We start from the raw sequence: 6,902 nt of genomic DNA on the forward strand, positions 1-6,902 counted from the left end.
AACACCAGTTTTAAGCGCTGCTGTTCTGATTTGTGAGGGAAACATATTATTTAATGGGTTTAGAACGCTTTGTTGTCCGATTCCAGTGGCACCACCGCTAAATCTATTTCTGCCCAATAACAGCAGTGTTAAGCGCTGCTGTATTCTGGTATGAAGGGTATGGTACGGGAGACATACTTTTCTGTGGCGTTCTAGCTTAGTCCTCAGGGATAACTTGAGGTATAAATCGGATCTTATCTCGGCTTGATTACAGATATCCATGACCAGCTGTAGCCACTTACCATCAGGTGGAATGCTCGCTTATATAATGAAAGTGCCAAATTCTACAAACTCTTTAATAAGTCCTTTTCCCCTACCTTATATTACTAAATAGATTTAAATCCTCGAGAAGTTGGCGTGTAAGGCGCAAGAATCATTACCATTCTTAATGGCGGTAATGAGACGAGACTTGCTTTGTTTAATGTAGTTTGAGAGAATTATAACCGTTTTAATGTGAAATACAGTATGGCTATATTATACTACAATATGGCTATATTAAAAGTGATAGCCTAGTGGTTAAGAAACTCGGCCTCTCGATCAAGGGGTCCGAGGTTCAAATCCCAGGCACGTCTGATTTTTAAAAGTTATGTGCGTATTAGAAATAAATTATTACTTACTAAACGATGAAGGAAAACATCGTGAGGAAACCTGCATACCTGAGAGATTTATAAAAAAAAATCTCAATGGTATGCAGTGGCGTAGCTAGGTAACCAAGGGCCCTGGGGCAAATAAAAAAATGGGGCCCCACTGCTATGGAAACTGATTAGGTTTTATCAAACAAAAATATGAAATATACAAATACTTTATAAATGCTAAGCTATTTAAGCCCTTTTTTGTGCAGTGCAGGGCAGGTAATAAAAATATTAAACAGTAACAACACTAACAACATAAATTACAATTAATACTGGATGTAAGTTTGGCTAATAAAACGAAATAGGATCGTCAAGGATTTATCATATAAAGGTCGGGCCTAACTGACTAAATAACTATTTTATTTACAATTTTCCCTAGCTTTAGTTTCCGCAAAAGTATAACGTTTCCACATAAATCAAAAATGTTTCACTGTAGGGACATTTGTTCTTAAAATAGGCAGATCAAAGCGTCATAGGACCACGATTGGATACGATCCTATGACGCTAATGTGTCCGTTATATTTTCGCAAGTTACAAACATATATGTCATAACATCGAAGAATTAGTTGATTAACCAACAAATTCTTCCATGTTATGACATATGTATTTATGTATAATCCTTAAGGATTAGTATGCAAATGTATGAAAAAATACGTATTTTCTTCAAAATTTTCCTTTTCCTTTAATTTGTCACATAACATTACTTACTTAAATAAATTAAGGGTCCATGTGTCGGCGCATCCCGATTTGATACGATTGCGCATTAACATGCCGATTTATATATATACTCGTATATGTCTACCAAACCGCAATATACTAACAAATAAACACAAAAAAACATACGTCTGCAATGTATTCACATTTGTGCATAGGTGGTCTGCACCGTATCCCTTAGCCGGTTCTTACGGCACCCACGGAAAGAGAGGGGGAGGCCCTATTTTACAACGCCGGGGCCCCTCGGCGGATTACTTACGTTAGGTCGCATTCTAGCACTCCATATTTGCTCATTATTTCCTTGCATGACTGGTGAACAGTCCATGCTTGAGTTAGTTGAGGTAAAACTAAGTACTAGTACAGAAAGAATTTAGGAGAATTCCCTAGGCATAACTTTTAAATTACTTTCAACTGAGTTGTCATGTTTAAAGTGGGGTTGCAACATTTCATATTTATTTTGAAAATGGGAGAAATTTCCAAAAGTTCCGTTCGATCGAGATTTCTGGTAAGGGTTCGAGGGCCCCCTGAGTTTGAGGGCCCCGGGGCACTGCCCCGCCTAGCCCCTAGGTAGCTACGCCACTGATGGTATGTGTAAGTCTACCAATACGCACTTGGCTAGCGCGGTGGACTATGGCCTAATCCTTCTCATAATGAGAGACCCGTGCCCAGCACTGGGACAGTAATGGGTTGTTGTTGTTGGCTATATTATGCTAGCCTAGTATATGAAACTCTACCTTGCTGTAGAACGGTCCTAGTTTCGATTTTCAGGTACACATCTTTGCTTTTTTAATTCTAATAATAGCATTTTAAGTGTGAAAATTTTACGCTTATTTCGTTCTACTTAGTATTTGCACTTACTTATATCTGCCTTATAACAACAGTGGCTTATAGGGCAGACGAACTAGACGTTCTAACTTCATAACCAAGGCAAGCAACGCATCTATCATGATAACTGCTCTTGGATTTGATTTGTAAATTAGTCTGGAATTGATTAAATGACTGACTTCTATCAGTCTTATAAGAAATCCTTCTAAAGTTAATATTTATGAACTCAATTCACCGCACGAAGTAGTTCAAAATTAACTTGAGAAACAAATAAATTTCTTCCGAATGTATTACATGTATTTACGAGAATATCATAAATAATGTTTGGTTCAAGTAACTTTGTCTATGGTCGTTCGTTCTAGCCATAAGCAAACACGATTTAAATTGTGAACGCGTTCCAAACTCAAGATTAATTACAGTTGGCAATAATTCCGAAATAAGTTTCAATTTGGGTAATTGTCAAACGTTTGGAAGTAATTTTCTAGTTAAAGCCGGAAATTTCCAGTAGGTGCTGGAAAGTTTTTTAATCTTAATTCTTCAAGGACACGGGAAGGCAGGATGAAAACAATTAGAGGGATACTCTAAACACTCCAACTACAAAGTCAAATTGAAAACAGGGTTGCTAGCGTAGGGGAAATTACCCAAGTTTTGGGGAAGTTTTAGAAGTTTATAATTATGAAAAATCATTTACTGGCCATCCGTGATGTAATTATAATATTACACATGTCTATGAATAATCCAGATGATGGAATAAGAAAGAAATAGAGGCTACTTCCTTTTTCAATAATACACCCATTGGTCTTGTTGTTTATGTAATTGTTATTTAATTTTTAATTTTTGCGTTTTGCTATTAAAAAATAAATTATGAATAGTTTCGACGTAGATAGACATATAGTTACTTTTATATAAAACAATTTGCACCTTCACATAACGATAAGCATTATTGTTACATTTTCCTGAACTTTATAAAAAAAAACATGGCATTTTTTATTTTGTTTTAGGGAAATAATAATTTATTCGTTAGCAACACTGCAAAGTTTAGCGCGCAACCTCGGCTGAGGTAGCGCAAATTGCCACATGAATTAGGGAAATAAATATGCCTCCCTCAAAAAGTGGATGCTCAAAACGAAATTGTCTAATTGTGGTGATATTTTGCTGCAGCACCTAGTAGGTATTAATATCTTTCATATTATGTACAAATTATTTACATTTATTACCTATATTGAGTTTTAATATGTGTAGTATTATTTATTTATAAGAATTAAGTACTTAGATTTTTTAACGCTGTTGAACATTTCATTTTATAAACTTCGACTTGAACTTGAAGTGGTGTGTTGCTTGTCTTAAGGATGTGGTAAGGGAAACACCGGTGGTGAGTCCTCTACGCAGCGCCGAGGACGGCCACCGGGGGGGTTTTAGTGCGGTAAGAATCCCACATAACCCCGTGCCGCTCCCACGGCATAGGGTACCTTTTGAAGGTTTCCCCCTCGTCAACAAAAAAAAAAAAAAAAAAAAAGGGAAACATACTTATCCGAGGAATTCCAGCTTAATTTAGGTAGTAGGCGGCGCATTTGTGGCCGACCTCAGGTAGGAATCTCATCTTATCTGAGGTTGATTACAGATGTCCATGTGCGGCAGTAGCTAGTTACCATCCACCTGATGGTATGCTCATCTGGTACTCTTACATTACAAAAATAAAGGTGGTAGAACCCTTTGTGGTTCAACTCCGTCGGCACCACCGCCACACCTATTTCAGCCTATTAAGAGTAGTGTCAAGCGCTGCTGTGTTCTGGTTTGAAGGATGTGGTAAGGGAGACATACTTATCCGAGGAATTCCAGCTTAATTGTCAGGGGTAGCGGCACATTTGTGGCCGACCTCAGCTAGGAATCTAATCTTATCTTGGTTGATTACAGATGTCCATGTGCGGCAGTAGCCACTTACAATCAGGTGGACTGTACGCTCGTCTGGTACTCTTTATAAAACAAATCTCACGGTTGTATCTGATTATAATTCGTTTCTTTACATTTTACGGGATATGTACGGGAAATGTCTTGCGGTAAGATAGAAAATAGTTAAGTTATAGCGTTTATAATGAGTGTTCTTCAATGCTAATCAGAGCAGACGGCTTGAGTGGTGAGCGCGAATTGTTCAACCGAGCGAGACTAAGGAATAACTGAATTTACATTACTTAAGTCCTAACCGGTTCAGACAGTTAAGTTCAGAACATTGTAATAAGAAGAAAAAGTTCAACGAGTAATAGTTTTAAACTGATTTTTTGTGAAGGAATTTTTAAAAAACTTTTTATGTTATAAATTTAGTTAGGCAGTGATAGGCTTGTGGTTTCAAATGAGATCTCTCGTGTTAGAGGTTCGCAGTTCAAATCCTAGTCACTTCCTTCTTCTAGGATATTGCGAGCTTACGTGTTTATCTATTTTCCTAGTCGGGAATTGAACGAGTTCATTTTGGAAAAAAATACACACGGTATAATTTAGGTAGATTATAATAATCATTTTTCGGGAAGAAATTACAAATGAATAAACTATCTTTCTTAGAAAATCTTAGTTTAAGTTTGGCAGGTAAGTTCTCGCCATTTTTCAAATTTACACATTCGCGTCAAAGTCATACTAATAAATAATTTTACTTACCCTTATTTTTGCTAAATTAAGTAACCAAGATTGATAGAGTTAAGGTCAGAAAACAAGGTATTTGATATCGACAGATCACTGGCCTTGGACCTTGCACTTCGCTGACCTTCAATACTGAGGCCATAAATCTCAAATCCAATTTGCTGTGTCGTAAGATTGATGTCAATGTGGATTTATGAGGTGTACGTGATACTTCGTATTTAGAAATTACGATGGAAATAGAGTGCATCTAATAGGTACTATAGTCTGAAGTTTTTGCGAGCAGGTGTAGTCATACAATTTGCTATTGCGACGCGATTCATTTCTATATTCAGAGCGGACTAGCAGTTTTACGCGGACTATACCTCTAGTTAAATTAGTTATTCCTTTTTTTTGTTTACGAGAGGGAATCCTTCAAAAGGTATCCTGTGCCGTGGGAGCGGCACGGGGTTATGTGGAATTCTTACCGCACTAACACCCCCCCGGTGGCAGTCCTCGTCGCTGCGTAGAGGACTCCGGGATCTCCAGAGGAACGCAACCGGAGTCCTCTTAGCGCGTTGCCCCATCGGGCTCCACCCAGGTGAGCGTGACGCTCGCCACACCTTCTGGTGTGCACAACGGTATGCGACCTCACATACCGCCGTCCTTCTCGGGGTCGCTGTCGGGGCGATTTGAACTCCCACTCTCACCACCCGCAACTCCGGAAGCCTCTTTTAGTCGCCTCTTACGACAGGCAGGAGATACCGTAGCCCTATTCTGGTCCCGAAACTACAGGGACCACGCCTATTCCTGCCTAATTACAGCAGTGTTAAGCGCTGCTGTGTTCTGGTTTGAAGGATGTGGTAAGGGAGACATACTTTTCCGAAGCATTCCAACCTAGTACTCAGGGGTAGATTAATTTAATTTCAAGATTTTTTTCAAGATTTTTTATTTTTTTTGTAGATATTTGTTGTTATAGCGGTCTCTGTTATACATACTTTATAAAAAATTCAAGTCTCTATCTATTACGGTTCTGCAATAGAGCCCTGTGACAGACGGACAGACAGCGGAGGCTTAGCAATAAGGTTCCGTTTTTACCCTTTGCGTACGGAACCCTAAAACTATGATTCCGTCTTGTACTTAAACAAAGAGGACATGCCATCCGGTTCCGTTCCGAAGTTTCTTGCAGAATCCGAAATGTTTCGTAGGAAACTGCATTTCCTACTTGGCACATCCGTTGACACCACCGCCATTGTTCTCGAAACGGAATAAAACGCGGCGTACTTTTGTATTCGTGCATTTGGTTTTATACTGTGCATGGTTTGACGTTTCACGAAGGTGCCCTAAATATTTTTTAGAAGAAAAGTAGCTTATATTCCTAAGATTGTCTGTTAAGATAAGATTAATTAATATCTGTGCTATCTAGCTCCTCGTAAGTTGTGTATCTTTGTGTGATTTTTTTTTCAAAATCTGTTTAGTAGTTTCGAGTATAGGTTGTGAAGGAATTCGGTAATATAGGTTAATATTAAGTTGGTCCCCCGTAATATACTATATATAATTATATACGTCCCGTGACGAAATCCGAATACCGACTGTCCGTACAATGTGTGCTGTGATAGAAACGTCAACCTTTTAAATTTTGAATTTACTCCTTTTATTTATAATCAGTATTTTGACCAGTTCTAAATACTGAACATACTAAACAATTGCAATCTAAGAGCGAGTTGTAATCGTAGTGTAAATGATAAAAAATATTCACTTGACTTTTCAAGAGTGATAATTTCGTAAACTGTATAAAAAAGAAATAAAGTCTAAGGTACAAAATAACTGCCAAATGTTATTTGAAATCTATCACATATTCACTAAAAGAAAAGCAGCATTATACTGCTACATAAAAAAACTACTAAGGCAGAAATAGTTGTGGGCGTGGTGCCTCCACAGTCGAATTTCAAGGAATTCTATTAAATTTGTCATAATTACCACGCTTTTATTAGCTTGACCTGTATGTATGTAACGGAATCTTTGAACACGATTTTTACATACTTTGGAAGGTCCTAATAATTTAAAATTTTGAACACTCTTCAAGAA

The sequence above is a fragment of the Epargyreus clarus genome, unplaced genomic scaffold (assembly GCF_041222505.1).
Source record: "Epargyreus clarus isolate Ecla_fem2 unplaced genomic scaffold, WU_Ecla_fem_2.2 ptg000002l, whole genome shotgun sequence".
Lineage (NCBI taxonomy): Eukaryota > Metazoa > Arthropoda > Insecta > Lepidoptera > Hesperiidae > Epargyreus > Epargyreus clarus.